Below are 22057 nucleotides of genomic sequence, written 5' to 3' on the forward strand. Positions count from 1 at the left end.
GCATTCACTGTTACCACAGTCAAATAAGCCTGAAAGGAGCTGTGTCACCTGCCTCCTCCCTTCCTTCTCCTCCTCTTCCTGCTCCTTTTCAGCCTATCACCATATAGCTGGTGGCAAGGATTTTACCCTCATGATGGCAAATCTGTGCAGCATGCTGAATCTTGAGCCCCATTCTTCGAGTACTGCAGGGCTCCTCCAAAGCAGTCCAGACAGTGGAAACATAATTTAAGCATCCCAATCATCTCCTCAATCACATTTTGTGTGCCAGCTTGTTTTTTGCTATATACACGCTATCAACATGTGCATGAGTTGTGCACCAGAGTCATGAGCTATGTGGTCAGCAGATAGCCCTAGTTGTCCAGTAACTAACTGCTGGTTTGTTGTGGTGGGTCAAAAGCAGATGGTACAGTGAACTGCTCCAGAATGAAGGCATCACAACTGCTGGCAGGATACTGAGCATTGAATTGCAGGACATACTGTGTATGGTCGCACATCAGCTGGATATTGAAGGAGTGAAAACCCTTTTGGTTTTTAGTGTTGATATGGGGCACCTGCAAGGCAACATGTTTGCAGTTAATAGCCCCATCATGAAACCCCTTGCTCGGAACAACTGTTTCTTTCTGGCAAGAGTCAAATGTATTCAGATCTCTTGGAATACAGAGACTCAGTGACCTCCCTTATGCAACAATGGACAGCAACCTGCTCCAACCTGGAAGGAGCTAGATGCATAAAAGCTCATGGCCATGCTCACCTTCACAGCTAATGGCAATGCCATCCTCACCCTGCTTTGAGGATGCAGTTGCAACTGCAGCAGGTGGCAGGTTTTAGTGAGGACCTCCTTGGTGAAGCAGATACATCTGACACATCCTTACTGAGCAATTCTCCTACCTGAACCTCAATGAACACTCTAGGTGGATATGGTCTCCCGTGGGAGTCCTCCTTCCCCCGTCTTCCAGCATCTTGTCCTCCTCTGTTTCATCCCTTCTCATTCTCCCTGTCATTTTTTTGAGCCTGCGAACCATTTGATTTTTTTTTGTGTGGCCGAACATGCCCGGTAACTTAAAGGGACCAACTTGTGTGCTGCCTTCGCAGAGATTTTTAGATTGTTGTGCAGGCATGCAGCTTAGAGAGAACATTGTTCCTCTGTCTATACTATCCCCGACCATTACTACATTCCTTTTCGCTCCCCTTGCTTGAATGGCTTCCTGCATCACAGTGCTGTAGTCAATTTGCCCAACTACCCTGCATTTCTTGTTTTCATCCACACAGGTAGCAAGTGCCTCATAGCTGTTGGACAAGGGCAAAAGCTGAGGCTCCTTCACCACTGCATCTGAGAATGTCTTAGCTGTCTGACCCATAATCATAACCTGTCGCTGACCACTAACCAAATCTTAACCACTTCCTAAACTAAGGGGTGCGACTGCTTCCTGCATCAGAAAGTCAAGGTAACTCTCCCCCTCCTTGATGCATTGCAATGTCTGCACCTCAGACACCAGCTCAACAATTCTGAACCGAAGTTCCTCGAGATGCAGATACTTACTGCAGAGGTTACCTGGATCATGCAGCTCTAAACACATCTCCCACATGTTGCAGATACAGCACAGCTCCTGTGGAGAGGAGAATTAAACTTGTCTTTATATATTATTTGAAGTGTTATGTTTCTTAATCTTTCTCGGTCTCTTCGTAAAACTCACCATTATTAGGATAGCTAAGTGTGACAAGTGAAACTTTACATTGCTTGTTTATTTTGTAATACGGGAGCAGATGTAGGCCACTCAGTCCCTCAAGCCTCTTCTGCCATTCAATCAGATCATGAATGACCTATACCACAACTATATTTACCAGCCTTTGCTCCATAGTCCCTTGATCCCTTTCTCCAACAAACTTTTTGTCAATCTTAGTCTTGAATTGACCCACCTTTCATAGTATTTTGGTGGAGCGATACCAGATTTCCTCTACTCTTTGTGTGGAAACATGCTTCCTGATTTCAATCCTTAATGGCCCAGCTCTAATTTGAGCCCTCTTGTTCTGGATTAAACTGAAAGAGGAAAGAGTTTCTCTGTACCTACCCAGTTGAATTCCTTTATTAAACACTTCAATTAGATCTCCACTCAACCTTCTATACTCAAGGGAATACAAACAAAGTTTATACATCCCTTTCAGTCCTGGTATCATATTGGTGAACCTGCTCTGTACCCCTTCCAAGACCAATATATCTTTCCTAAGATTTAGCGACTGCAACTGAAAGCAGTTCTCCAGATGGGGTCTGATTAAGGCTCTGTACAACTGAAATATAGTTTCCTCCCCTTTTGTATTCTAGCTCTCTTGAGATAAAGGCAAACATTTCATGGCACCAAGCCATTAAAGCTAGATGTTTGGAGAGCTGGTCGAAGAGTTGGATTTCAAAGAGAATCTTAAAGAAGGGGGAGGTAGAACAACAGTGGCTTTGGGAGGGAATTCAAGAGCATGGGGTCAAGGCAGTTGATTTTTAATAATCCCCTACTGATAGACGAGCATGAAAAATGGGATGTTGCAGTTTCCTTGTTGGATTTGCAAATTATATGTCCTGTTTATATTGGCTGTCAGCTCAATTTATAGACAATACATAAATTACAATAGCTTGCATTTGTATTGCACTTTTAGTGTAGAAGATCTTCCCAAGTTTCTTCAAGGAACATAAATAAAAAAGGACACCAAATCTGAAGAAGGAGATACGAGGAGGAGTTAAGAGGTGGGTTTTAGGGAGCATCTTAAAGAGGGAGATGGAGGGGTTTAAGGGGGGAAATCTAGAGCATGAGACCTAGGCAACTGATTCCACAGCCAGAAATGGTGGGACAATAGACCACTTTAGCATTTGAAAACAAAAAGGTGGCTACCATTATTTGGATCCAGCCACCTAATAATGACTTTACTTTAGCTTTTACCGAGAATTCATGATTGGTACATCATCGTGGCAATTGATGTGCATTATGGAATAAAATTCAACTGAGTTTATAAATTTTGCTGATGTTACTCTATTATTTTCTGTATTAAGAAGCAAGCTAACCATTTATTTTAGGAGTGATACAATAACATGATGTAAAAATCCTATTTTCAAAGCTGTAAAAAGATTTGTAAGGAGTAAGATTAAAGCTATGGGAAATACTGGGAAACACATGAGGTTCATTTATCAAAAATTTTAATCTGTAATCCAGAATAATATGTGAATCTACGATGCAGTCTGTGCCCAAATATTTGCTTTTAGTGTTGATAAAAACATTCTCACAGGAGACCTGTGTATGCATTTTTCAAAGTAATGAAATCTCTGGTCACAATTATTTTATTTATTGGAACGTAGCATGCCTTGAGTTTGAATCTGATTTTAGATCTATTCTTAAAAGGAAACCGAAAAAGAGCAAAGAAATGCCCATTATTTCCTCATGCTGCCTTTTACAAATTCAGGTCTGCTGTAGATACCTTCTCAGGTTCAGTGGTGTCCATCGTGACTGTAAATGTTCAAAGCATCTTACTTTTATACCATTTGACTTGCACTGTCCTATATCTACTTGTGCAATACTAACAATAGCCTTCCCTTATGACCTGAAACATATATTTGTGTCTTTAGCATGTGCAGTCTCTCTGAAAGGCAGACCAAGCAAACACTTGATGAGATGAAGCCAGGTGTAAATTGATAAGGTATTTTATTTCACATTCAGCTGAATCTAAGGAATAGCACACATTATCAGAGTCACTTAATTCAATCAGTATAATCTATCTTTGTGTAATACTACAAAATAAAGAGCATACTATGCTTCCTCACATCAATAGATCATCTTACTTGACTTAAACATAATTGCCTAGAAGGTCAGTATGCAGCGCATGTTTTTTGGGTAATAAATGGCCTCCTAAGCCTCCTATATGGCAGAAAGGAAGCAAATGCTCATTATTAGTTGGAAATGTCCCCCTTGCCATATTGGTAATGGCCAAAAAAAAGTGTACCATGCCCATACTTGAAACAGGTATATGCAATACAGGGCCTAAGCCTGTTTCAGCTTCATTGGCAAGACTGGTTTGCCTTAAAGCAGCTGGTGCTGGCTGGAGTTAGGAAAATTAGAAAAACCAGGTCTACATGCAGCTTAACAGGCAGTCCTTAAAATTTGAATTTGGGTCTAAAACCAGTTTCAAACCCATGGTTCCTGAACAACAATTTAATTTCTTGAGCAATGAACCAACAGCACCACAAGGAATCAGCAACACATTTCTATGGGTCTGCTGGTCTTCCAAGAGTCCAAGGAGTCATTATTTTCATGCACATTGCCATTTACATGCTGTGCATGATGCAGCACTCTAAATGAGCTACATTGTGTTGCAGATATATAACCTCTAGCACAGGTTTTGTAGGTAAATGCCTGTTTTCCCATGAAGCTGGCAAAATGCTTTCATTTTATAGCAATCCTCAGTGCCGCCATTATTCATAGGGATGGAAGATTGGAAGGCTATTTTCTGGGAAACCAGTGTGATCATGACCTTTTTGTGACAGTAGAAACTGAGTACATGTTTCAGGAAAGGATAATCACTAAACATACAACTGGACGTTTGAAGCAGCACTTCAGATGTCTGAACTGATCAGCGTACCATCGAGAGAGCATAAAGAATTTAATTGCCTGCTGCAAGCTGTACAACTTTTTCTGCAAAGAGGCCTCACTACAGACAAGAAACAATAGAATTCAAATGTTTTGCTGAAAAATGAGACATGTTGTCAAAGCTTTTTGCGTTGCACTCATCAGAACAGACAGGAGAATGCCAAATTTCAAAGGGAGCAACAATTTATATTGCATCAGAAGAGGGTGCCGATTGGTTGGCAAGTTGGCTCTGATTGTTCGAGATGCTAACATGGAGATTGCATCAGGGAACTATTGTCTCCCACACTTTTGATTAATTCAAAAAAGACACATGTTCCTTTTGCCTGCGTATAAGTATATGTAGCTTCTCGCAAGCATAAGTGAGCCACATTGGGAGCCCGACAGATATTCTTAAATTGGTTGTTAGTGTAATTTTTAGCATACTCGGGATGGTTTACAGGTGCTGTCCAATCGTGGAATCGCATCTAACATTAGACATTGTGTTCTGAGTTTTACAAGTACGAGCTGATTGAGTACAGACAATATTCTGCCTATTGCGAACAGCCGAAGAGACGTGCTGTTTGAATTTGAATTTTTTTTGAATCGTACAATTAGGCACTTAAATGAACTATGGGATCAGGGACTCCGGCAATGGAAGTCTCGCCTGCTGTGAGCTGTCGGCCAATCAGAGACCGGTAGCTCTTTAACTGAGCAACGCCACCACTAAGGCGGTGGCTTTTGCTGATATTGGATTCACCTGAGGCACTGGAACCAGGCCACAGGTAAGTCAGGGCGGGAGAGATTCCGTAAGGTAGGGGTTGTAGAGGGAGGGATGTGTAGGGGGTCGACAGCAAGGGCAGGGGTGTGGCTCTCAGCGGGTCCCCCCCTTCCCATTGCCAGGTCCCTCATTCAGGAATTAGGTGCCTTTTAATGAGAGCCATCCCCCAACCCCCCAGAACCAGCAAGCAACCCACACGGATTTGCTTGACGTGCTCTCTATGCAGCGACAGGCCCGCCAGCCGCTGGGCTAATTTCTGTAGCTGCCCAATTAAGGGCCCCAATGTACAGCGGGGTCTGAAGGCCGTTCACAAGCCTTCCCATCCTGGATTTTATTTGGGTGGAGGCGGAAAGGTGGCAGCGTCCCCCCCCCCCCCCCCCCACCCTGGCACCATCCCACCTGTTTATATACTCTCCCCACCTCCAAAGTTGCTGTGGGGGAAGAGTATAAAATTTCTCCCATAATTTTTCTCAAGGCTGAAGGCCACTTGGCAGGCGGCAGGCAAAAATGGGGAGGACAGGACAATGGAGCTTTGAAATAATGTTGATTCATAAATATTGAATTGAAAAGTGATAAATTAACAGTATTAAACATCCAAGTGATTTCCCTTGTGCAACTACAAAATCTTTCTCTTTTTCCTATTACTTCCACCTAGTACTAGCCGTGTGGCTTCAGCAGAGCTGGAGGCAGGCTGTTCATTGCCCTACTCTGACTGCTCAGATGATTGTGGCTGATGTCCTCTGGGCTTTGGAGCCGATGAGGGCCACACCAAAGACTGCCCCACCTGTATCTGTGCAGCGGGAAACTCCGCCATTGGGACATGGGCAGCACGTGGGGCTCTGACTGGGGGAGTGGAAGAGTTTTGAGCAGAGCCCCCACTTCATGTCCCCTTTCTCCATCTTCCCTTTCATGGCCTACCCACACTTCCTTGCTAGCCAAGAACTAGAGAACATTTTGCTGCACTTCAGTGAATGGCAAAGGCAAGGTTTTCCTCCATCATATTTAATCTGGCAGACCGGGTGTGCAGATTATTGGTCAAGGCCAGCATGCACACGGTTGCCTGCCATATCTGAAGCTCCATGTAGCTAGCCACTCTATGCATGGAGGTGGATATCAGGACAAAGATCTGAGACATCATGGCACCCATGGTGGAGATGGACACCTCCAATCTCTCTCCAAGGATACAGATTGCTTCTTGAAATGCTGACAGAACCTCCACCTTTTCTGCTGCTCCAGAATAGTCCTTTACATCGATGACCCCCGAGGCTCAGCATCAATGTCCAGCTGAGCAGAGCTTGAAGGCTGCTGCGCCCTCCGACAGGAACTCTCCACTACTATCCCTGTCTCCAACACCTGCTCCTGCACTCTTGTGATGTGTGCTTCACCATGTGACAACCCAACCACCTGTCTTGGAGGCCCCATTGAGGTGTGTCTACGTGAGCTGCTGGTGTGCATGAGTGCTTTCTCAGAGTGCATGACTTTCTCTGAGGACTCTTCATTCTCCTCAGGCACCAGCTGCCAAGAGACACTTGCAGGACCTGTGGGATATGAAAGAAATGAATTACAACTGACAAGGCGAGAGGGTTGTCAATCATCATTGTGCAGATCATCATTTTTCATTACCTACTGACATCAAGTTTACATGAGTGAGTGTTGTGTACTATGTGGCTGTGTGATATCTAATTCTGTCACCAAGTAGCTGGGAGACCTCCATCGCCAATGGCAGTACATGTTGAAACTCTGCTTATCTCCAGTGCATCCTCCTCCGCAGTAGTCAGGGTCACGATGACTGGAGGACTACACTGCCCCCCGCCCAGTTCTCTGCCTCTCTGTGGTGTTCCACACTCTCTTCTGCAAGACAGGAAGAAGAGAGTTATGAGTATGAGAAATGGAATGCGTTGAGAGGATGGAAGGACAATAATTGTGGAGGGTCAATGTCAAGGATAGGTGTGACAAGACAATAAGATGAAGGTTCAATGGTGGCTGCTCAGATGGGGATCAGAGGAGGTGCCTTGAAAGAGAAGAATGGGTATATCTGCAAAATGTGTTGATCTGAGGAGTGCTGTGCAGGCGAAGGCTGCAGAAGTCAAAGTGAGGGGACTTTCACTTGAATATGGTGTGTTACTCACCTTTCCTACCCTGATGAAATCATTGAATCTCTTGCGGCACTGTATCCTAGAGTGAAGCACCACACTCCTGCCGCTCATCTCTTTGCCTCTTCCAGCCATGTCTGCTTGGTCTCTGAGGCAGGTTTATCTCTTGTGCTTGGAACAGCATCTCCCTGCGGGCCCTTTGAGCCCGCAGCATGATGTCCAGACATGCATTTAAGAACCATGAGACAGCCTTCTCCCATTGAGACTCCATCTGTCAAGTATCTGGCTCTCTCTTAGTTGTTGTAGAATGTTTCCATTCTGATCCTCACAGGGTCCCTTTAAATAGGGAGCCTTCAACAGTCATGTGCAGGTCATCATTACGCCCGCCCCTCTAATTGGTCGGGAAAACTGGAAGTGGGTTGCTAATGACGTGGCTCAGTTAAAAGCTGAAAGATTTGCTGCTCAAAGTTCCTGGTTGCTGACTCGCTATCAGCCTCCCTTGCTGCGATAGAAACTTTAAAATTCCACCCAACATGTCTGTGACAAAAAATGAACACATTCAGGACTTGGCACATGCCAGTAAGCAAAGGTTCTCTGTTAAGTCTCTGAGTCTCAAACTAGATAGATAGATATTACACTACTAAGATGCTCACTGCATCATAAGGGGCAAAATGTTTACTTATAGAAATGATTGGTGATATTATATAAGAATATGCATTCTAGTTGGACAAGGCACAATAAAACCACATGCATGTAAATTAGTACTGCTTTAATTGGTTTTTATCAGACAATAGAAGTCCTCGAGGCAGCCAACATCCCCAGCTTATACACACTACTGAGTCAACGGTGCTTGAGATGGCTTGGCCATGTGGGCCGCATGGTAGATGGCAGGATCCCCAAAGACACATTGGACAGCGAGCTCGCCACTGGTATCAGACCCACCGGCCGTCCATGTCTCCGCTTTAAAGACGTCTGCAAACGCGACATGAAATCCTGTGACATTGATCACAAGTCGTGGTAGTCAGTTGCCAGCGTTCGCCAGAGCTGGCGGGCAGCCATAAAGACGGGGCTAAAGTGTGGCGAGTCAAAGAGACTTAGTAGTTGGCAGGAAAAAAGGCAGAGGTGCAAGGGGAGAGCCAACTGTGCAACAGCCCCGACAAACAAATTTCTCTGCAGCACCTGTGGAAGAGCCTGTCACTCTAGAATTGGCCTTTATAGCCACTCCAGGCGCTGCTTCACAAACCACTGACCACCTCCAGGCGCTTATCCATTGTCTCTCGATAAGGAGGCCAAAGAAGAGAAAAAGTAATGTTATTTGTTTCACTGGTCAAGCTTGTGGTTTCAACATTACTGAACAAATAGCCATTCCAAGCTTGTACCACAAGCATTACCTGTGTTTGAACATTGCAAAATGGCAGTCCACCTACCTAATGACAGATACTTCAGTTTATTAATGTCTTTTATTGTGAGATATTTTTAAAGATTTTGAAATTGTCAGTCAAGTTATCTGGCACAGCTCAAAGAACCAATCTAGCCTGCAGTGATTTTGATTTATCTGATCTATGTTTAGTTGGGACGTGGGTGTTGCTGGCAAGGCCACATTTATTGCAGTTCTCCATTTGCTCTCAGAATGTGTAATGGGCTGCTTTCTTGAATCACTGTAGTCCTTGAGGTGACAGTATGTCATGTTAGATAAATTGTCCAAAAGTTTATAAGCCTGAGCCTCAGATTAATAGGACATATATTCATTTTTGCCTATTGAAGACGAAGGAGACACATGCAGGATTTGGCACATGCCAGTAAGCAAAGGTTCTCTGTTAAGTCTTTGAGTCTCAAGCTAGATACATAGATATTACACTACTAAGATGCACACTGCATCATAAGGGGCAAAATGTTCACTTATAGGAATGATTGGTGACATTATTAGCATTTTTAAAAAGCCAACTGTTACGACCAGGTGGAAAAGATGTCTAGAGGTCTGTTACCGTCTTCACCTGCTCTTATTGTAACAGGTTTTCTTTTAAGCACACTGTTTTGAGCTTCCCCTTTGTGAATCCTTGTTCACAGATTTCCAATTATAAGGCAAAGAAATGAGCATAAACAGGCTTTCTTTGGTTTATTAAAACATCAATTTAAACTCTAATACTGTTAATGCCTACGGATATATGATGCGCCCACACTGGCATGCACACGCGATACACACATGCAAATAGGGACAGAAAAGAGCAGAAGAAAAATAAAATGGAAGGTTTGAGGCAGTCTCTGTTTCTATATGTCCTATTAATGAGGCTCAGGCTTACTGTTTCTGCGGTTCCAGCTTGCTGTAGAGTCTTTGATTGTAGGCAGATCTTACTTTTTGTTGGGGCTAGGTATTCTTCTCAAAACTTGTTCAACGCAGGAGATATTTCTCTCTTTAAGGCTCACTTGTCTTCAATGGTTTCTGATGCTGGTGAGAGCGAGAGGAGAGCAGACGGGAGAGAGGTCTTCTTATTCCAGGAGAAAAGTGCTTTCTGATTTACTTCCCTGTTGGAAGTTCAAATTCAAAAAAAACTCCAAACAGTCAGTTAGTCATATGACTAAAATTGGTCTGAGCACTTCTTCTGTGTATTGGGAAAGCAACGACTGGGTCCCATTGTTCCAACACTGTGTGTTACTATGCAAATATCTTTCCAGTCAGGAGCTTACAATTTTAAGTTTTAATGTTCATGTGGCGAAATAATGTGTGCCTCAGTCTTGGCAGGCTTGCCTGACACCAATATTCCACATGCCAGTGTTCTTTGCCCAAATTGTTTTCTCGTGTAGTTTCCTGCACTGTTCTTCTCTATCAGCTATTTCCATATGGTCCTTTTGGAGTTAAACTTTTCATAATATAGTGTATTTACTTCTACCATTTTGTGTCTATGAATGTTAGTGTGATTTTCAAAGCTGCTTTTTTGCTATATTTCTTTATGAATGAAGTATAGGGTACCTAGTCTACAATGCTTCTCAGTGGTTCTATACTGTTATATTCTATGGTTATGCCAGCTGGCTGTAGACTCTTTCAGACTGCTGGAATTGCAGTGATACAAGACTTCCATTTTTTTGTGGATTTAGGAGGACCCTGAGTCTGCCATGCTATTCTAGATGCTGTTCTGGCTGCCTGCTCATTTGTGCATTCTGCCATATCTATTGTCAATTCTCATGAAGACTCTGCTAGATGCCTTGAATCTAGTTTCTTCATGAGTTAATTGCCTGGTACTTGCCTACTACATGCATACCCCTGTTGGAGGCCACCTCCTCCACGTGTTCACTGATAGTTCTGAAAACAGAACTTTAGGCATCTATGAGATGTGTGAATTCCATTCTTCATGCTAACGAGGAGTGTATCTTGAGAGATTCTCCCAGAGTTCCTGTGACCTGTATCACTAGGGCTAAACTGCAGATGGTAGGTTGCTGTTCAGACTACTGTTCATCAATGACTGCACAATTTTGGGCAATGGACTCGCTCACACTCCTCCCAAAAGCTTTCAACAGGTGTTCCATGGAAACATGTAGGTTGTGAGGATGATCCTGCTCAAAATTGTTATTTGTAAGCAGACTCTGTATGGTCTGAATCTCTAGGTGCTGTATAGCCACTAACCATGCTAAACCACTGCTGAGCAGGTCTTCTGTAGAAAGCACCACTTGTTCTTCCTCACTCCATGTTCCCTCTTCTAAATCCCTATACATATCATCTGGAATATTAATGCTTAGTTGAAGTTGGATTTATGCCACAATGTGCTGTAAGATGCAAGGCTGTTCAGAGTCACTGTCATTTGCTCTGTCATTTCTAAGAAAAAGGAAGAGGGCAGATTGTCACACAGTTGGCTCCATTAGTGTGACTCTAGCAGCATGTCATGGTCTGGTATTCTCTCTGATGCTCAAGTTCAGTGTATCGTTGCATGAGTTTTATTCCACTAGACTGACATAACATAGGGCGCTTACCATAAGCTTGATGGAAACCTCTGGTTTTTCTACGTCTAATCATATGCTTTTCCAGCCAATGCATTCTTGTATCGCCCCCTCAAATGCGTTATGAAGTTTGGTTTCATCACCAGTGTGGCACTGTTCAGTTCAGTTGAAAGCCAAGTACACGAATATAGATTCATTGAATGTACACAGATGACTAACAATATCAAGGAGTAATTCAGGTTTTGCGACATACTGGGTGTTTTAAGTGAACTAGCAGCAGCTTGCTAAGTCCCCTTTCAAGCATTCATTGTATAAATACATTTTTGGAATTCTTGCTGTGTTTTTTATTTAGAAGCTGTGAAGGATGTGAACTTGCTCAGGGCTGACCTTTTTCCATCTACATTCCTGGCAAGTGAATATTAATATTCCTCTTTTTTTTAGGGTCTTCTGTTTTTTTCCAATATCTCATGTTTGTGACATAGCAATGACTCACTCATTAATATGCCCTTGTCAGCTGAACTTAGCATTTCTGGCAGGGGAAGGTTGGTCCTCTGTTCTATAGATGAAGTCACTCCTGTTTCTCAGTCCTTGTATGTCTAGTCTTCAAATGGGATTTCTACTGCCTCTGTGCTCCATTTCCGCAGAAAAACCGATCAGGAAAAATCTGTGCTGTGCTATCATGCTCTATTTTAAATATTTCATGGGCTGCTTTAAACAGGTACTGGACCATGAATACAGATAGCTTTACATTGACTGTCCATTGGGCAATTGTAAGAGCACATGGTATCTTAGTGAAACAGAAAAGGAAAAGGGGCAATTTTAACACTACCCACAAGGTGGAAACCACATGGCTGAGCAGCTTAAATTGCTCGTTACTTACCTGCCCTGGAACCCCGGAAGCTAGGGTGTTTGACACCCACCTAAAGCCAGCAGGCCCTTTTTCCCATATGCATGCTGGATCCTTATGGCATCTTTGGAGCTTCACTGCAATTTATACCAACTGGACTGAGCGGGAGTTTCCTACCAGGCCAAAGACAAAGGGGACTGGAGCCAAAAGAAGTTCCAAAAACAAACAAGTTTTAACTTTTTTTTTACTTGTAGAACTGAGAGTAGCAGAACCCCAACTGCATGGCCAGCAGCCAATCCCACCGCTTCCCTGTTGTCAGTATGTACTCTCTGGGCTGCGCAATTTTGGTTTGTGTGATTTTCCGCTGTTTCCTGTCCACTTGCTGCCCAGAATGGGTGGGACGTCATCTTGCAGGATCTAAATAGGGCCTGGGAGTTAAAATACTTACACCACTGCTCATTTGTCAATACCTGGCTTGAAATTTAAATGTATAGGTTCACAATTCTGCATTCGTAACCATGCTCAGTTCACTCTTGACTATTACAAAGATAGTCTGTTTTAGCTAGAATGATTAGGATGTAATTTCTCTCTCGCTGGTAAGTAGCAGTAACACTTGCCTCTATTAACATAATATTAACAAAGAAGCTATATAGTGTGAGTGCAAAAAAACACTTTCAATATAAAGGGTCAAATATTTCATGAAGCAAATAAAATAATGAATGATAAACAATTGGATAGTGAGAGCAAAAATGCAATAATTTCTCAAGCTGCTGATTTTCTTTTTTTTTCAGATAATCAAAGCTGAAATAAAATGCGCTCCTTGAACGTTTGAGCCTTCACAAAGCTGTGCAGAAAGGCTTATGCTCATGTTTATATCTTCCAAATGAGCTGACGACTGTACAGAACTGTGTAGCGTACCCACTTTCATAGAAATGTTGTTCTCAAGCTTTAAAGGGGGAAAAAATTGTTTGCGTAGTGCCGCACACTTACCTTGATTCCCTGGGTAGACCGTGCCACGCGTTGCTACTTGTATGGCCTGCACATGTTTGTTCATTGATACTTCTTGGCGAATCCCGAAGAATCAGACAGGTAGCGGCCTGCAGCGTTGTCTGCCCCTGGGGAATTGATGTAGTCTGTGCAGCACAGCTTCTGTCCCATTGTATATAAGATTGTAATGAAAATAAAATCTTTGTTCTGCATCAAATAGGATTTTTTTTTAATGACTTTAGGTAGATGTAAAAAATGTGAATGTAAATGCAGGATTCAGTTAGCTTTCTTTGTTAGGGAGTAGCCAGTAAATGAAACTGTCCAGATATATGCACAATTTTATTTAAAGATGATCAGTCCTTCTTGTCAGCCCCATTGCCTGTACTCAGAAACAGATTAGGTTGAAATGTGCTTTATGCTGAGGCTGCTACCTTTCTTTGAAACACTAATGCATGTGAGTTTGCAAATTGTAAGAAGTAGATGAAATTCATTATGTCAAATAACTATACCATCAAGACAGCATTTTTTAAAAGAAAAATCAGGGCTACATAGGGGGAGGGGGTGGCAGGGAGGGAGGTGGTCACGGGGGAAACTCTGAAGTCCAGATTTCCTCGCATGTGTCTTTTGTCTCCCGTCTTTTGTACTCGCCAAGTTCCCTACCTGGAGGGTGGACTCCAGAGCAAGTGACAGGAGCAGGTAGGTGCAATCCACAACCTGGGCCAGGGATGGAAAAAGGTGGTAGGGAGTAATGGGTGCGGGGGAAAGTCAGATCCCAGGGGTTTAAATCCCCAACCTCGAGGGAGGCAGTACTATCCTGTGGATCTTTGTATGGGGATGGGGTCTGATGGGGGCAGGAGCAAAGGAGGCCAAGGGCAAGCACTGCTCCTCCTGGCCCATAATCAATGCTGTAAATGCACTTACCTTCTGCCCAATGCTGTCCTTGCCTCCCGTCAGGCTGCTGGGTTTCCCAAGGCCTGGGAAACCTGCCCAACCACTGTAAAACCTGCAATGCAAGCCAGTCCAGAGGCTGCCAGCCTCATTAGAATATTTAATTTGGCCACCCACCTCTTGGGAGTGAGTTGGCTGCCCTCCCCTTGTCCTGCCTCCATTAAACTCAAAGGTGGGTGGACTGAAGGCAGGTTTCAGATTTTTAAAATTTGGACATTTGACCCGACCCCAACCCACCCTTTTTTGGGTGCTAAAATTCAGCCCCTGATGTCAAAAGCCAATGAGCCAATATATTCTTTTTTTAAGTGTTGAAATGGCTAATACCTCAATTGCCTGGACATTCAGAATAATAGTATGTCTCATAATCAAATTAACCTGTTGTAATATGAAGGTAAAGGTCGACATAATTGAGGAACAATCCTCTGATCCTTAGTTCCCTTCTTTGCATCTTCTCAACCACGAGAGGGGCCTAATGGTGTCTCCATGCTTGGTCAAGAATTCACATAACTACCATCAGATTCAGCAGCTAAAAAAGAAATCGAATTCGATTGGAATATCTTTTTGTTGTTCTGATATAGTTTATCTTTTGTGTAAGTCAGATATTGTACTGTTAGTTTAATTCTGAGCATACTGGTCTGACTTTGTGGTATACACTGTCTTTTGGAGCAGACAGAAGAATGTCATTGGAATCCCTTATGATCTCCAATGTACCATGTATATACAGCAAAAATACTGCGAATGCTGGAAATCAGAAATAACAAACATAAAGTGCTAGAAATACTCAGCAGGTCTGGTAGCATCTATGGAGATAGAAACAGAGATAACATTTCAGGTCTGTGATCTCAGGTAAGTGAGGTGGGGTTGCCGGAGCCAGTCCAGAAGGCCCCAGTGAGAGGGGGTGGGGGAGTGGGTATTTAGTCCAGGGGAAGGGGGGTCCATGCTGTTGTAGGTTTCGCTGGCGGGGTACTCTGTGGGCCACAGATTGCCCATGAAAGAGGGACCCATTAATGAGCCCCCTAAGGGCCTCAATTGGCCTTTGGGTAGGAAAGCTTTCGTTGGTCTATCCTGCCCCAGGAAAAATCGCATGGCAAGGGGCCCTCCGCCGCCCGCTACCCGTTGTGATTCTATGGGCCCACCGCCTCTGATCTCATCTCAGGGGGGCCCATAAAATCCAGCTCATAGTAAATTTAAAGATGTCAGCTTCAGTACATTGCAGACTTAGTCTGCTTATAGATGCTGCCTTTTTGCTGTTAACACAAGTTAAATGTGCTTTGAGAAAACAACAGAAAGCAACCACATCATATTTTACAATAATGCATTTATAGAATTTGTTGATGCCCCGTATACTATAATGAATTTTTTGCAAGACACAATATTAAGAACTGGTAAAAGCCAGTAAATACTTCAGGTGTTAATAATTTGATTTTCATCATCACTTGATACCAAGCAATTGGTTTCCATTTTAGACATTTCAAATTAATTTTACATTTTCTATTTTGAGACAAGTATTCAGCATTAGATATTAATTTATAAATCATTTTATTCCAAAAGAATCAGAAGAGCCACTTGGAAATGAGCATTAATGTTATTTATTTGTTTTTATACTGTCAGGAATTCACACTGAGACTGAAGACAATTTCTATGAAGCAATTATTAAGATTTAACCTCTATAATATAAGTAAATGTTATGACTCAGGATCTCTCTTGAGTGGAATGCTGATTTGTAATAACTTTAGAAAATGGGAAGAGAGATGAGGACAACTGACCAATTGGGCACCTCCTTGGGACAACATTGAATATCTGAACTTTGCTACTAGATTTTATAAGTTAAACAATATTGAAACCATTTTGTCATAGTTCTTATTAGTGTAATCCATTATTATTTCTGGAAAGTAATATTATATAATAAAAAAGCTAAGATTTCTTCTTGTCACCCTGGCACACATAGCATTGCACTACCCTGGTCATTGTTTAGATTCAAAGCCATTGGCCTAAAAACCAACAGTGTAAACTGGACACAAGGAATGAACAGAGCGCCAGACAAGGTCGGCCAGTGCACCATCTAATATCGGGCCCCAAGACTCATTTACATTAGGTCAACAGCGCAGGTAAGGTGCAGATGCTTCCTGGACATCTCCAAAGACCTCACTGGCAAAGATGACCTGAATTCTAGGCTGCCGTATCTCATTGGCAGCAGTGTCTCTTGAAAAAGAGGAAGTGATCAAGAGGAGGGACTGACCGGGAGTGAAGTTGAGGCAGCAACTAGGAAGGGGTGGCAGGAAGGGTAACATCAATCAAGAGGAAATGGAGGCAATTGGGAGGGGAATCTAGTTTAATTCACTGTTAAGCCATTATTTTAACATTAAATTTCTTAACCAGATGTTTATTTAAGTTATAAATAAGTAAAAGCAGTAATTAGTATTTAACTGTAAACTAGTTGATTTGCCTTGATAATTATCCTTTAGTAATAATTTTATGATTTTTCTTTTTTGTTGAGTGGTCAGCTCAGTATGGCAGCTTTCAAGCATGTCTGTTCTATATTAATATTCCCTCCGGTTGTGATCAAATGCTTTAGTAATACCAGTTCAGCTTAGTAGATTGGGAAACAGTGAGAGTTAATTAAGAACGTGATTAGAAAATAATTAAAGTAAATTAACTAATAGCATAAGTAACAATGGCAGGACAGGTGTTACGTTGCAGGTGTTGTATATAGGAGCTTTTAGATGCCAAGGCGATCCAGGACAAACACGTCTGCAGAAAGTGTAAGCAGCTACAGGAATTCTGGATCAGTATTATTGATCTGGATGCTGAACTGCAAACACCGTGCAACATAAGGGAGGGGGAGAAATACCTGGACATTTTGTTCCAGAAGACAGTCACACTTCTTAGAACAGGGTCATCTGTTTTGGTCAGCAGTGAGGGACAGGGGGATGTGACTGTGAGTGAGGCAGGTAAAGGGACTGAGCAGACAGTCATGGAGGAGCCTCAGACTTTGCAATTGTCAAACAGGTTTGAGGTACTCTCAACCTGTGTGGATGAAAGTGAGGTCTGCAAGGTTGATGAGCAGACTAGCCATGGCACTGTGGTACAGGAAGCCATTCAAGCAATGTAGTGGTAGTAGGGGATAGTATAGTGAGGGGGATTGACACTGTTCTGTGCAGCTGAGAACGTGAGTCCAGAAGGCTGTGACGCCTACCTGGTGCCAGGGTTCAGGACATCTGCTCAGGGCTGGACAGGAACTTGGAGTGAGAGGAGAGGATCCAGTTGTCATGGTCCATGTAGGTACCAATTACATAAGTAGGATTAGGAAAGAGGTTCTGCTTAGACAGTATGAGGAGCTAGGCATCAAATTGAAGAGCAGAATCTCTAGGGTAATAATCTCTGGATTATTACCTGAGCTACGTGCCAATTGGCAGAGGGCACATAAGATTAGTGAAATGAATACGTGACTAAAAGACTGGTGTGGGAGAAGTGGGTTTTGGTTCGTGGGGCATTGGCACCAGTACTGGAGAAAGTGGGAGCTGTACCATTGGAATGGTCTGCACCTGAACCTTGCTGGGACAAGGGTTCTAGCAAACTGTATAACTAGGGAAGTGGAGAGGGCTTTAAACTAAACAAGAGGGGTGAGGGATCAAGCCTGGGTAGATGTAGCAAACCAAGGAGTAGAGTCAAGGCAGGAGAGCAGAATAGTAATATGGGAAATGAAGGTCAGAGAATGGCAGGAAGGGACAGAGAGAAGAAACCTAATAACAAACCAACAGTCAAGATGAGATGTTAACAACGATAACAAAAAGACAAAACTGAAGGCTCTGTATTTGAATGCATGTAGCATTCATAACAAAGTAACTGAACTGATAGCTCACATTGAAGTAAATATGATCTGATAGCCATTACAGAGACGTGGCTGCAGGATGACAAGGATTGGGTCCTGAATATTGAGGTGCATATGACATTCAAGAAGAATCGGAAGCTAGGTAAAGGTGGAAGGATAGCACCCTTAAGGATGGCATTGGTGCAATAGATAGAGATGACCTTGGTTCAGGAGATCAGGATGTAGGTTGTAGATCGGTTTGATTTGATTTAGATTTAGAGATACAGCACTGAAACAGGCCCTTCGGCCCACCAAGTCTGTGCCGACCATTAACCACCCATTTATACTAATCCGACACTAATCCCATATTCCTACCACATCCTCACCTGTTCCTATATTCCCCTACCACCTACCTATACTAGGGGCAATTTATAATGGGTGGAGATGAGGAATAATAGGGGAAAGAAGTCACTAGTGGGAGTGGTCGACAGGCCCCCTAACAGTAATCATAATGTAGGATGAAGTATACAAAAAGAAATATTGGGTGTTTGAGATAAAGGGACAGCAGTAATCATGGGTGATTTTAATCTACATACAAACTGGAAAAATCAGATTGGCAACAGCAGTCTGGATGAGGCGTTCATAGAATGCTTTCAGAATAGTTTCTTAGAGCAGCACATTCTGGAACCAACCAGAGAGCAAGTTATATTAGACTTGGTATTGTGTAATGTGACAGGATTAATTAATGACGTCAGAGTAAAGGCACCTCTGGGTAACAGCGACCATAATATGCTTGAATTTTGCATCCAGTTTGAAAGAGAGAAGAGTGAGTCTAAGACTAGTATTTTAAACTTAAATAAGAGCAACTATGTGGGCATGAAAGCTGAGCTAGCTGAAGTGAACTGGGTTACTAGGCTAGGAGATTGATCAATAGAGAAGCAGTGACAGACATTCAAGGGGATATTTCAGAATACTCAGGATACGTATATTCCTACTATAAAGAAAAATTCTAAGGGGAGGACCCACCATCTGTGGTTAACGAAAGAAGTTAAGGAAAGCATCAAACTTAAGGAAAAGGCATATAATTGCACAAAGATGAGTGGCAGGTCAGATGATTGGTCAGAATATAAAACACGGCAGAGAATGACTAAAAGGTTAATTAGGAGAAAGAAATTAGAGTATGAGAGGAAGCTAGCTGGAAATGTAAAATGGATAGCAAGAGTTTCTATAGGTATTTAAAGAGGAAAAGGGTAAGTAAAGCGAGTGTTGGTTCTCTAGAGAGTGAGAATGGGGAGTTAATAGTGGATAATAAGGAAATGGTGGATGAAATGAACAAATATTTTGCTTCTGCCTTCACTATAGAGGATACAAAAAATATTCCAGCTGTAAATCAGGAGGTGGAAGGAAGAGAGAAACTTGGTGAAATTACAATCACCAGAGAAACGGTACAGACCAAACTGTTGGAGCTACAGGCTGACAAGTCCCCGGGTCCTGATGGGCTTCATCCTAGAGTCTTAAAAGAGGTGGTTAATGAGGTAGTTGATGTGTTGGTGTTAATTTTTCAAAATTCGCTCGATTCTGGAAAGGTTCTATCAGACTGGAAAGTAGCTGTCAGGCAAACCGCACCTCCCCCCCCCCCCAACTCACCTGCCAAGAATGAGGCACACAATTTTTCGCCACATGAACATTAAAAACTGAAAATTGCAAGCCCCTGACTGGAAAGACATTTGCATAGTAACAGACAGTGTTGGAACAATGAGGACCCAGCTGTTGCTTCCCCAATACACAGAAGAAGTGCTCAGACCAGTTTTACTCACATAACTAACTGGCTGTTGCAGAGGTTTGAACTGAGAGTTTTAATTTGGTAAAAACAGTGTCTGAGATCAGAAAGCTCCTGGTTCTAGAACATCTCTCTCCTGTCTGCTCTCATCTCGCTCACACCAGCTTCGGAAACCATTGAGGACACATGAATCTCAAAGAGAGAAAAGTCTCCTACATTGAACAAGAATACTGGGCCCCAACAAAAAGTAAGAGCTGCCTACAATCAAAGACTCTGCAGCGAGCTGGAACCACAGAAACAGTAACCAGAAACCCCCTTCGGAGACTGCCTCAAACCTTTCACCTTATATTTTCCTTTCCTCTTTTCTGTCCCTATCTGCATGTGTGTATCGCGTGTGGATGCTAGCGTGGGCGCGTCATATATCCGTAGGCGTTAACCGTATTAGAGTTTAAGTTAAGGTTTAATAAATTTCAGGTTTCTTCTTTAAACCTGAGAAAGCCTGTTTATGCTCATTGGAAAGCTATGAACAAGGATTCACAAATGGGGAGCTCAAAAGTTTAAAAAGAAAACCCTGTTACAGTAAGACCAGGTGAAGACAGTAACAGACCCCTAAACATCTTTCTCACCTGATCATAACATAGAAAATATAACCCCTCTATTCAAGAAAGTGGGGGGAGGCAGAAAATAGGTAACTATAGGCCAGTTAGCTTGAAGTCTGTCGTGGGGAAGGTATTAGAATCGACCATTAAGGAGGCCATAGCTGGGCACTTAGAAAAACTCAAGGTAATCAGGAATAGTCAGCATGACTTTGTGAAAGGGAGATCATGTTTAACCAATTTATTGGAGTTCTTTGAAGGAGTAACATGTGCTGTGGATAAAGGCGAGCCTGTTGACGTACTGTGTTTGGATTTCCAGAAGGCATTTGACAAAGTGCCACATAAATGGTTATTGCGCAAAGTTGGAGCTCATGGTGCAGTGGGTAACATATTGGCATGGATAGAAGATTTGCTGGCTGGCAGAAAACAGAGTATGCATAAATAGGTCCTTTTCTGGTAGGCAGGATGTGACGAGTGAGGTCCCGCAGGGGTCTGTGCTGGGGCCTCAACTTTTTACAATGTATATCAATGACTTAGATGAGGAGAGCGATGGCATGGTAGTTAAATTTGCAGATGACACAAAGATAGATAGGAAAATATGTTGTGAAGAGGACTTAAGGTGCTTGCACACCGATATAGATAGGTTGAGTGAGTGGGCAAAAATCTGGCAGATGGAGTATAATGTGGGAAAATGTGAAGTTGTTCACTTTGGCAGGAAGAATAAAAAAGCAGAGTATTACTTAAATGGAGAAAGACTGCAGAACTCTGACGTGCAGAGGGATTTAGGTGTTCTGGTGCAGGAGCAGACAGGTACAGCAAGTAATAAAGAAGGTTAATGGAATGCTATTCTTTATTACGAGAGGAATTGAAAATATAATTAAGGATGTTATGCTTCAGTTATAAAGGGCATAGGTGAGAGCACATCTCAAATACTGTGTGCAGTTTTGGTCTTCTAATTTAAGGAAGGATGTGAATGTGTTGGAAGTGGTTCAAAGGAGGTTTACTAGATTGATACCTGGAATGAGCGGGTTGTCTTATGAGGAAAGGTTGGACAGACTGGGCTTGTTTTCACTGGAGTTTAGAAGAGTGAGGAGAGACTTGATTGAAGTATATAATCCTGAACGGTCTTGACAAGGTGGATGTGGAAAGGATGTTTCCTCTTGTGGGGGAGTCCAGAACTAGGGGCCACTGTTTTAAAGCTAGTTACTCTCTTCCCTTTCATATACTTATAGAAGCTTTTGCTATCTGTTTTTATATTTTGCGCTAGTTTCCTTTCATAATTTACCTTTGCTCTTTTTATTACTTTTTTAGCGACACTGTTGATCTTTAAAAGTTTCCCAATCTTCCAGCCTGCCACTGGCCTTTGCAATATGGTATGCCTTAGTTTTTGTCTTTATGTTATCCTTAACTTCCTTGCTTAGCCATCGATGTTTTTTCCCCCTCCTAGAATCTTTCTTACTCTCTGGAATATATTTTAGTTGGGATAAATTGAATATCTCCTTAAACATCTGCCACTGCTCGTCAACTGTCCTACCTTTTGTCTTCCTGCCCAGTCCACTCGGGCCAAATCTGTCCTCATGCCTATGTAATTACCTTTATTTAACTCCAGAATGCTTGTGTGGGACTCCAGCTCCTCACTCTCAAACTGAATTTGAAATTCTAGCATGCTATGATCACTTTTCCCTA

General features: G+C 42.6%; 1 long non-coding RNA gene across 1 annotated transcript in view; it reads left to right on the top strand.

Moving 5' to 3' along the window:
* LOC137371414 (uncharacterized) overlaps positions 1 to 13402 on the top strand; it is a 41189-nt gene extending 27787 nt beyond the window's left edge. The window contains exon 3 of the long non-coding RNA XR_010975218.1: positions 13041 to 13402. This is a non-coding gene — a long non-coding RNA (uncharacterized lncRNA). The remainder of the gene's footprint in view (positions 1 to 13040) is intronic.
* The last annotated feature ends 8655 nt before the right edge of the window (positions 13403 to 22057 follow it).

Source organism: Heterodontus francisci, chromosome 6, assembly GCF_036365525.1.
Source record: "Heterodontus francisci isolate sHetFra1 chromosome 6, sHetFra1.hap1, whole genome shotgun sequence".
NCBI classification, from domain to species: domain Eukaryota; kingdom Metazoa; phylum Chordata; class Chondrichthyes; order Heterodontiformes; family Heterodontidae; genus Heterodontus; species Heterodontus francisci.